The 11,577-nt window shown below is 42.3% G+C and overlaps 1 long non-coding RNA gene across 1 annotated transcript in view; it reads right to left on the bottom strand.

Moving 5' to 3' along the window:
* LOC139757880 (uncharacterized) overlaps positions 1 to 910 on the bottom strand; it is a 30,768-nt gene extending 29,858 nt beyond the window's left edge. The window contains exons 1-2 of the long non-coding RNA XR_011714731.1: positions 871 to 910; positions 648 to 718 (exon numbers count right to left, since the gene is read on the bottom strand). This is a non-coding gene — a long non-coding RNA (uncharacterized lncRNA). The remainder of the gene's footprint in view (positions 1 to 647; positions 719 to 870) is intronic.
* Between the last annotated feature and the right edge of the window lie 10,667 nt (positions 911 to 11,577).

An 11,577-nucleotide genomic window follows, 5' to 3' on the forward strand; every position in this document is an offset into this window, starting at 1 on the left:
TTGACTTCCTTTTCAAGACCATGACATTGCTCTTAAACATATTACGTTAACCAAGTCAATGCTGAAAAGCTATGGCAATAACAATGATATTTCTGTACCCTATTTTCTGTTGTCACCTTTATGTGGAAGCTTTACCAATTTTTTTATATTAACTAATTACTCTTACATGTTCTCCAAATGAAAAAAAATGAAAGAATTAATAAAATGATGGATATATGTCTGTGCGTGTGTGTATTCAGTATTATATATAATACCTGCTGCTGATGTTTCTGCATGCTGATTTAATGCATTTGCCTCTAGAGCAGAACACATTTACCATGGGCTTGACCACAAGTGTGTGGTAAAATGTTAACCAAACCTTCATCACCTTCAGCTATGTAGGGCTTTGTGATTATTCTTATGGTTAAGTTAGGATGTAAATTATGTTATATAAACCTGACTTGCAATAGTTCATAAAGAAACTTAAGCTAAAACATATGTATTTATGAATTCATATTCAGAGTACATTAATTGTCAATAGAATCACACCTGCACATTCTAACAGCAGGTATACCTACACTACTGTTTAACAGATGTGTTAGAATGTGAACTTGTATTTCATCACAGAATGGAAAAAATATTTTGTGCAAATGTTGTTATACACGTACCAGATATAATCCTATGCAAGTCTCAAACTTGTCTCGTGATGTCTCATGTGTCTCTGACCCATCCATAAAGCCTGACGAAAATGAACAATTAAAAACAAGACTTACACATGACATACTTGGAATCAATATTTAACATCAGGAGGTAAAACTCTCAGAAGTATTTACACAAAGAATTCAACAAACATTTATGTCCATCACTGCAATTATGAAGGGAAAAACATACCAATGTCCTGTTCCCCTTCACGTGCAGTGTTGATGTTTCTGGTCGATTTCTGCACAGGTGCATAATCAACAGTTAATCACTGCATTTACAAAAAAATGGACATATTAGTAGTAGAAATATAATTATTAGAAAATTACGTATGACAATAAAAGCATTTCACCAAAGTGTGATACCTGACCAAATAAGAGTATTGTTAAACTATTTTTTCTTATTCGCTGTCTCCCGGGTTAGAGAGGTAGCGCAAGGAAACAGACGAAAGAATGGCCCAACCCACCCACATACACATGTATATAAATAAGCACCCATACACGCACATATACATATCTATACATTTCAACGTATACATACATATACATACAAAGACATATGCATATATACACATTTACACACTCATACTTTCTGCACCAATACATTCCCGTTGCCACCCCGCCACACATGGGACAAACAACCCCCCCCCCCTCCTCGCGCGGGCGCGAGGTAGTGCCAGGCCACATTCGTTCACATTCAGTCTCTATCTGTCATGTATAATGCACCGAAATCACAGCTCCCTTTCCACATCCAGGCCCCACAAAACTTTCCATGGTTTACCCTAGACGCTTCACATGCCCTGGTTCAATCCATTGACCGCACGTCGACCCCGGTATACCACTTCGTTCCAATTCACTCTATTCCTTGCACGCCTTTCACCTTCCTACAGGTTTAGGCCCCGATCACTCAAAATCTTTTTCACTCCATCCTTCCACCTCCGATTTGGTCTCCCACTTCTCGTTCCGTCCAACTCTGACACATGTATCCTCTTGGTCAATCTTTCCTCACTCATTCTCTCCATGTGACCAAACCATTTCAAAACACCCTCTTCTGTTCTCTCAACCTCACTCTTTATTACCACACATCTCTCTTACCCTTTCATTACTTACTCGATCAAATCACCTCACACCACATATTGTCCTCAAACATCTCATTTCCAGCACATCCACCCTCCTCCTCACAACTCTATCTATAGCCCACGCCTCGCAACCATATAACCTTGTTGGAACTACTATTCCTTCAAACATACCAATCTTTTCTTTCCAAGATAACTTTCTCGACTTCCACACATTCTTCAACGCTCCCAGAACTTTAGCCCCCTCCCCCACCCTGTGACTCACTTCCGCTTCCATGGTTCCATCCGCTGCCAAATCCGCTCCCAGATATCTAAAACACTTTACTTCCTTCAGTTTTCCTCCATTCAAACTTACCTCCCAATTATCTATTATATTCATTTATTTTACTTTGTCGCTGTCTCCCGCGTTAGCGAGGCAGCGCAAGGAAAGAGACGAAAGAATGGCCCAACCCACCCACATACAAATGTATATACATACACGTCCACACACGCACATTTACATACCTATACATCTCAACGCATATATATATATATATATATATATATATATATATATATATATATATATATATATATATATATATATATATATATATATATATATATTTATTGGAGCGGGGGGCTGGAAATCCTCCCCTCTCGTTTTTTTTTCTTTTTTTTCCAAAAGGAAGGAACAGAGAAGGGGGCCGGGTGAGGATGTTTCCTCAGAGGCCCAGTCCTCTGTTCTTAATGCTACCTCGCTGACGCGGGAAATGGCGAATAGTAGGAAAAAAAAAGATATATATATATATATATATATATATATATATATATATATATATATATATATATATATATATATACAGGCATATACATATATACACATGTACATAATTCATAGTCTGCCCTTATTCATTCTCGTCGCCGCCCCGCCACACATGAAATGACAACCCCTTGCGCCCGTATGTGCGTGAGGTAGCACTAGGAAAAGACAACAAAGGCCACATTCGTTCACACTCAGTCTCTAGCTGTCATGTATGATGCACCGAAACCACAGCTCCCTTTTCACATCCAGGCCCCACAAAACTTTCCATGGTTTACCCCAGACGCTTCACATGCCCTGGTTCAATCCATTGACAGCACGTCGACCCCGGTATATCACATCGTTCCAATTCACTCTATTCCTTGCACGCCTTTCACCCTCCTTGCATGTTCAGGGCCCCGATCACTCAAAATCTTTTTCACTCCATCTTTCCACCTCCAATTTGGTCTCCTACTTCTCCTCGTTCCCTCCACCTCTGACACATATATCCTCCTGGTCAATCTTTCCTCACTCATTCTCTCCATGTGACCAAACCATTTCAAAACACCCTCTTCTGCTCTCTCAACCACACTCTTTTAATTGCCACACATCTCTCTTACCCTAATATATATATATATATATATATATATATATATATATATATATATATATATATATATATATATATATATATATATATATAACTGTATAACGCGGAGGTACAATCGCACTTCAGTAGTTCATACATTTTCATTTAAAATGTAATTTTTCTATACATGTGGCACGATGTTTCTTGGAGACAATCCACCTCATCAGGTGCAAGTACTTGAAGTTATTAAAATCCCAACATTATACTTGAGTCCCGTCGTCCAACACGTCTTAATAGGCCAAGCACTGTTTGCTTTGTCTGGCCATAACCGTTGTAAGGGAGAGTGCTTCGGGGAGGGGGGGGGGGGGGGGGTCACGGGGCGGGTGTGTGTCTTGAACAATTTTTGTTTTTGTTTTCGTGTTTTGTCAATTCTCTCATAATGATTTAGTAATGCCAGGATGGGCTTCAAAATTGCCTGGGGACAAACTAAATGACAGATTCAATGCCGTGGCGTGTGGCATAATCAGCAGAGGGGTATAGAATAACTGGATTTGCAAGATCTATGGGGTGATCATTTTCATGACAAATATCATGAAAATGATCATATCTCTGATAAATATCTATACCCCTCTGAGAATTGTCATGAAAATGACACACCTAGTTACCCAGGTCAACCCCCCGCCACCTGACCCCCCTTAATCACTTCCTTACAAGGGTTACGACCAGACGTAGCAGACACTGCTTGGCCGAGAAAGGTTGGTGTTAGACGGCGGGAACCAAGTGTGGTGTTGGGATGTAAGTAACTTTGTTAAGCACTGGAACCTGATGAGGTGGATGGTCGCCACGAAACATGTCGTGTCTTATGCATGGAAAAATTACATGTTAGATTTATATGAACTACTGAAGTGCGACTTCACCTTCATACCTATCATCATGGACCATGTGATCATCTGTCTGTGTCTGTCTGTCTGTCTGTCTGTCTCTCTCTCTCTCTCTCTATGTATCTATATTTTTTCTTTTACTTCGTACATACTCGCCATTTCCCGCGTTAGCGAGGTAGCGATGGATGACAACAGAGGACTGAGCCAAAGTGGGAAAATCCTCACTTGGCCCCCTTCTCTGTTTCTTCTTTTGGAAAAGTAAAAAACAGTGACTGCAAAGTGCAGTTATTATCATTCTTTAAGGGCAAACATCAGCTGAGCTGCAGATGTGCAGTGACAGCTACTGGTCATACAGTCATACAGTCATCGTGGTTTACGTGCACCTGAGTCATCACACGACGGTGTTCTCTGAAGATGTGGCAAAGGTGGAAGACGTCGCAAGCTCTGCGCGCTCCCAGGAAAACCATCCGCGCATGTTTCAACGTTGGGTGAGGTGTGCTCCCTCACACGTTCTCTCTCTCTCTCTCTCTCTCTCTCTCTCTCTCTCTCTCTCTCTCTCTCTCTCTCTCTCTCTCTCTCTCTCTCCTTCCCATCTCTTATTTCTTCACACCGTTTTTTCTTCATCCAAGTTTATGTCCCTCCTGACATTTTCTAACACAACGAGTGACGCTAAACACTTTTTCAGATCACCTGAACAATACCATAAGAATCGTGCAGAAGAAAGAGACTACAGGAAGAGCTCAGAGTAGAATGGAGGTGAGGCTGGACGCTAGACTCGTACTGCATATACGGTCAGACCGTGGTAGCTGTGAGGATGAGAGTGGAGAAGAGAATGAGTGAGCTTGAGCTAGGACGAGTAGCCAGAGGGAGTGAACCAGTAAGAGTCGGAGGAGCATTGCGGAAAACGGAAGAGGGGTTCAGTTGTAATCACGATGGGAAAAAATATATATTTATCCTTAGACTGCTGATGAATATTCCTCCAGGACGAATAAAACCTCAAAGGTGATACTCCATAACCGAGGGGTGTGGGTATCTGTCCTCCACCTTGTCCTCTGCTGAGGCAGAATGTGACGTTTGGGTGGAAGAAGCATCACGTAAGGCGCTGTGATGACGGTCAAGTGCTGTGAGAGCTGACCCTCGCCGTAAACCCCTGACATACATACATATATATATATAGAACGTTTGAAACGAGAGACTAGTGAAAAAACGGACGACGGTTGGTTACCAGCAATTCTCAGGAAACGGGCGTGACGACAGAACATCCTTTGTGAGACATTGCCAGGATAGATGTGTGACGCGAGCCAGCAATGAAAATTCTCGTGACATCATCCGGTCTTGGTACGTCATCGGAAGACAATGCAGCACTACTATTCTCTCCTGTAAGTTGTATCTTGTACTGGCCGGCGAGAAGCACCACTATTCTCTCCCGTAATTTGTATTTTGTACTGGCCGGCGAGGAAAATAGCGATCTTTTCTTGATTAGTTTAATTATCTATGGATTTGAGAAAACTGATTCATTTTAAAGCGATTCCCGTCATTCTTGCAACTCAAGAATTCTCTCAATTATTGAGATGTTCAAAGAGGTTTTGATTTAAGATATTTTCCAATAAGTGTGTTACCAAACTATACACCAACAAGCTGGTGCTGGCAGTATATATCTATACGTCTATCGCACTGAATTTCAGCAGTTTCATAGTTCGTTGTGTTGTACAATACAGAAACTTAACGGCCGTATTTGTCAACAAAGGTTCTATACTAACAATGTGACAGTCATCTTAGGTTCTGGTCTGAGTACTTTATCTTAATAATCCCCCAAACGTACCACAGGAATGGCTGAAGATTTCGTATGTAAACCAACCTAGAGCAAGCGCTGTTTAGGTTCCCAGAAAGGTGGCGTAACTAGTACCAAAGTCCCATATTTTCTTAAATTCAAGGAATTCAGATGTTGAGGAATAGCGACTCTTTTCCATTTAAGTTTAGGGTATGTCAAGGTCCATGGATGTGTGTGTGTGTGTGTGTAATAGTGCCATGGATGTGTATGAATGTGGATATAGATGTGTGGGTTGGTGAAACAGGTGTGCAGAAGGTAGCGTGATTGTGGTTAGTGATATGGTTGTGTAAGTGTCAAGGACTGGATGTTTGTAGGTTGTGAATGTGGGTAAGAGCGTCGTGTCGTGGATGAAGATCTAGGGCATGTGTGGGAGGGAGGGCGTGTATGGACGGGAGAGTGTGTGTATGTGGGAATGAGTAACTACTGTGTTATTTTTAAACATGTCATATATCAGCCCCCATGTTTCCAGGGCGTGGGAATACATGAGAAACTCAGAAAAGAGATGTGATGGTCCATGGTTGTGTTATCTGCTAAAGTTTACAGAAAATTACTAACCACTGTAGATGGAGACAGGATATTACATCAGAACAGTATAGGATGAACCAGCACACACACACACACACACACACACACACACACACACACACACACACATATATATATATATATATATATATATATATATATATATATATATATATATATATATATATATATATATATATATTTTTTTTTTTTTTTTTTTAACTATTCGCCATTTCCCGCGTTAGCGAGGTAGCGTTAAGAACAGAGGACTGGGCCTTTTTTGGAATATCCTCACCCGGCCCCCTCTGTTCCTTCTTTTGGAAAATTAAAAAAAAAAAGAGAGGGGAGGATTTCCAGCCCCCCGCTCCCTCCCCTTTTAGTCGCCTTCTACGACACGCAGGGAATACGTGGGAAGTATTCTTAATCCCCTATCCCCAGGGATAATATATATATATATATATATATATATATATATATATATATATATATATATATATATATTGTTACGATCCTGGCAGGGTCGTCAATTATTTTGTTACATTGGATAACGGTATATCAACGTTATGGGATGAAAGTAGACAGCGGGGTTAAATCTACGTATAATGCAAGACATAAAGCGTACAAGATAACAAAAGCACATGAATCGGGTACAAATATTTTCGTTAACACTTAACGTTCAACCTTTCACATTCCAGGTAAGATTTCAAACCAGGAGATCTCTTTCCTTTACAACAATTTGACAATAGAAACATGATCCAAGATACACTCATTCATTGGGCAATTTTATGATAAGTTATGCTACATTGTTACGCTTAGACCCGACTCGACACAGTCTAACGTCTTACAATCTAGGGCAGCGGTGGCTACGGGGTGTGAGACAAGGAAGACCTGCAGTAGCTGCTAAGCCCGCCCTCGTCAGTGCCTTTTATCTTGGAGGGGCAGCCAGCCGGGAGCGGCCAGCCCCGTCCTGACCTGCCAACCTCGACTACGATAGTGCAGGAATAACCATAATTACTTTTGATTGGTCAAAAGACTGATTGTCACGCCCTCATCCCAACTTGTGATTGGCTGCCGGCCTAAGGTCCGGCCCTCATCTCTAACAATGCAACGAAGATGAGAGGAAGCCCCGGGTCACTTGACCATGTTACCTGAGGAATAATTAGCGGGCCGAGGCGACATGCACAGCTGATTGACCATCTGGTGTGGGTGTGTGAGATCCCAGGTGGCGTGGGAGTGGCTGAGGAATCTTTTGAGACCTCCCAGATCACCGCGTGGCTTACCTATAACATACAATTCTCTACAACCTAGACATAACGAACACGCAGGTTCATAATATATATGTCGCTGTCTCCCGCGTTAGCGAGGTAGCGCAAGGAAACACGAAAGAATGGCCCAACCCACCCACATACACATGTATATACATATACGTCCACACACTCACATATACATACCTATACATCTCAACGTATACATATATATATACACACACAGACATATACATATATACACATGTGCATAATTCATACTGTCTGCCCTTATTCATTTTCGTCGCCACCCCGCCACACATGAAATGACAGCCCCCTCCCCCCGCATGTGCGCTAGGAAAAGGCAACAAAGGCCACATTCGTTCACACTCAGTCTCTAGCTGTCATGTATAATGCACCGAAACCACAGTTCCCTTTCCACATCCAGGTCCCATAAATCTTTCCATAGTTTACCCCAGGCGCTTCACATGACCTGGTTCAATCCATTGATAGCACGTTGACGCCGGTATACCACATCGTTCCAATTCACACAATTCCTTGCACGCCTTTCACCCTCCTGCATGGTCAGGCCCCGATCGCTCAAAATCTTTTTCACTCCATCCTTCCACCTCTAATTTGGTCTCCCGCTTCTCCTCGTTCCCTCCACCTCTGACACATATATCCTCTTTGTCAATCATTTCTCACTCACTCTCTCCATGTGACCAAACCATCTTAGCACACAATCTTCTGCTCTCTCAACCAAACTCTTTTTATTACCACACACCTCTCTTACCTTTCATTACTTACTCGATGAAACCACCTCACGCCACATATTGTCCTCAAACATCTCATTTCCAGCACATCCACCCTCCTCCGCACAACTCTATCTATAGCCCACGCCTCGCAACCATATAACATTGTTGGTACCACTATTCCTTCAAACATACCCATTTTTGCTTTTCGAGATAATGTTCTCGCCTTCCACACATTCTTCAACGCTCCCAGAACTTTTGCCCCCTCCCCCACCCAGTGACTCACTTAAGCTTCCATGGTTCCATCCGCTGCCAATTCACTCCAGATATCTAAAGCTCTTCACTTCCTCCAGTTTTTCTCCATTCAATCTTGTCCCTCAACCCTACTGTACCTAATAACCTTGCTCTTATTCACATTTACTCCCAGCTTTCTTCTTTCATGTACTTTACCAAACTCAGTCACCAGCTTCTGCAGTTTCTCACCCGAATCAGCCACCAGCGCTGTATCATCAGCGAACAACAACTGACTCACTTTCCAAGCCCTCTCATCTACATACTTGCCTCTCTCTCCAAAACTCTTGCATTCACCTCCCTAACAACCCAATCCAAATTAAACAACCATGGAGACATCACGCATCCCTGCCGTAAACCGACATTCACTGAGAACCAATCACATTCCTCTCTTCCTGCTCGTACACATGCCTTACATCCTCGATAAAAACTTTTCACTGCTTCTAGCAACTTGCCTCCCACACCAGATCGTGTGTGTGTGTGTAGATATGCCTCATTCGTTCACATCTAGTCTCAAGCTGTCATGTATAATATACAGAAACCAGTTCCCCTACCCACAGTCAGGATCCCCAAACCTTTCCATGATTAACCCTGGTTGCTTCATATGCCCTGGTTCAGTTCATTGACAGCTCTCTCTCTCTCTCTCTCTCTCTCTCTCTCTCTCTCTCTCTCTCTCTCTCTCTCTCTCTCTCTCTCTCTCTCTCTCTCTCTCTCTCTCTCTCTCTCTCTCCCTCTCTCTCTCTCTCTACATATATCCCTACCTTTCTATCTCTAACTTGGCCTCCCTCTTCTTCTTATCATCTGCACTTCTGACAGATATATATCTTCTTTGTCAACCTTGCTTCGTTCATTTTCTCCATATATTCAAGCTAACTCAGCACTCTCTTTTCAGCTCTCTCAACCACACTCTTGTTTCCACCACTCATCTCTCTTACCCTTGTATTTCTTACTCGATCAAACCACCTCACACCACATATTGTCCTCAAACATTTCATTTCCAACACATTCACCGTCCTCCTGATATCCTCATTCATAGCACCCTGCCTGACATCTATATAATAATGCTGGTACTGCAGCTAACCTTCAAACATGCCTATTTTTGCCCTCCCAGATAACGACTTCTCTTTCTGCACAGTCTTCAGTGCTCTGAGAAACTTCGCCCCCTCACCCACCCTACTATTTACTTCTTCTATGGTTCCATTCGCGGCCATGTCTACTCCCAGGTATCTAAAACGCTTGTCATCCTCCAATTATTCTCCATTTAAATTCGCAGCTCAACTAACCTGTCTCTCAACCCTATTGAACATAACAACGTTGCTCTTATTCACATTAACTCTCAGCTTCCTCCATTTACACACTTTTCCACACTTAGCCACCAACCTCTGATGTTTCTCGTTTGAATCTGCCACTAATGGTGTATGGCATCAGCAAAACATAATTGACTCAATTCCCAGGACCCCTCATCCCGGGGCCACAGAGTGCATACTCGCCCCTATCTCTTAGACTCTTGCATTTACCTCCCTCACCACCCTAATCATAAACAGATTAAGCTGCCGCAAATATACCTTTACCCTGAACCCACCATTCTCTTTTCTTACGCCCTTGATAAGAACTTCTCATTACTTCTATTAGCTTTCCTCCCACACCGTATATATTCGTCAGAATTTCCACAAAGCATCTCTATCAACCCTATCATATGCTTTCTCCAAATCCATAAATGCCAAATACAAATTTTCCTGTTTCTCTATTTCCTCACACGTATTCTTTAAAACAAACCCTTGATCCATACATCCTGTAGCACTCTGGATACGACTCTGTTCCTCCCCAGTCCGATGTTGTGGACATGCGTACACCCTCTCAACCACCGCTCACCCATACGATTTATCGGGCAAACTTAACAAAATTACACCTATATAGGCTGAACACTCACCTTTGCTGCCTTTGCCTTTAGACAATGACACAATACATGCATTCCGCCAATTCTCAGCCAGTTCGCCATGATTCATACATGCAGTGAATATCTTTAATCAACAACACAGTAACCCCCATTTTTTTTTTAAGAAATTCAATTGCAGAGCCATCTCCTCCAGGTGCCTTGCCTCATTTCATCTTACGCAAGGCTTTCTCCACCTCTTCTCTCATCACCAAACCAATTTCTATGACTTTCCTCGCACACCACCCCGACCCTAAACCCCTACCTCTGCCAACCTAGCATCACTCACATTCAACAGTCCTTCATATTACTCACTACGTCTCACATCGTCAGTACCTGTTACCACTTACCCATTTGCCCCCTTCAGCAATGTTCCCATTCATTCTATTCTTTTTCTCACTCTACTAATCTTCCGTAACGCCTTATTTACTGATATTCGCTTACCGCGATTCTCATTGCGGTCTTTTTTCACCCCCCTGCAGCCTCCTCGTGATCTTTTACCGCTTTCTCTTATACACTTCCCAGTCTTTTGCACTCCTTCCTTGTACCTTTCAATATATTCTCATATCCCTTTCTTCTCTCTTTCAATAGAAAATCCACTTTGTCGTACCACCACTCACTTCCATCTTCAACCTGCTCATCTCCTAACTTATGCATGCCAAAAGCATCTCTCGCAAATGCCAGCACTACTTCCCATTCTCCAAGTTTCATTTACTCACACCTTTTACCATTCTGAACGCAATCATTCCTGGTATGTTTTCACAAAAGACTTTTTTTTTTCTTCCAAGCTCACTTACTTTTACGACCTTCTTCTCACCAATATCGTTTTCTCTTTTCCGAAAACCTCTAATAGTCTTCACCGTCACCTCCACCAAATAATGATCAGACATCCCACCAGCTGCCCCTTTCAGCACATTCACATTCAAGAGTCTCTCTTTTGCACGCCTCTCAGAACATAGATCGATAGATAGATAGATAGATAGATAGATAGATAGAT

The sequence above is a fragment of the Panulirus ornatus genome, chromosome 28 (genome assembly GCF_036320965.1).
Source record: "Panulirus ornatus isolate Po-2019 chromosome 28, ASM3632096v1, whole genome shotgun sequence".
In the NCBI taxonomy this organism is placed as follows: Eukaryota; Metazoa; Arthropoda; class Malacostraca; order Decapoda; family Palinuridae; genus Panulirus; species Panulirus ornatus.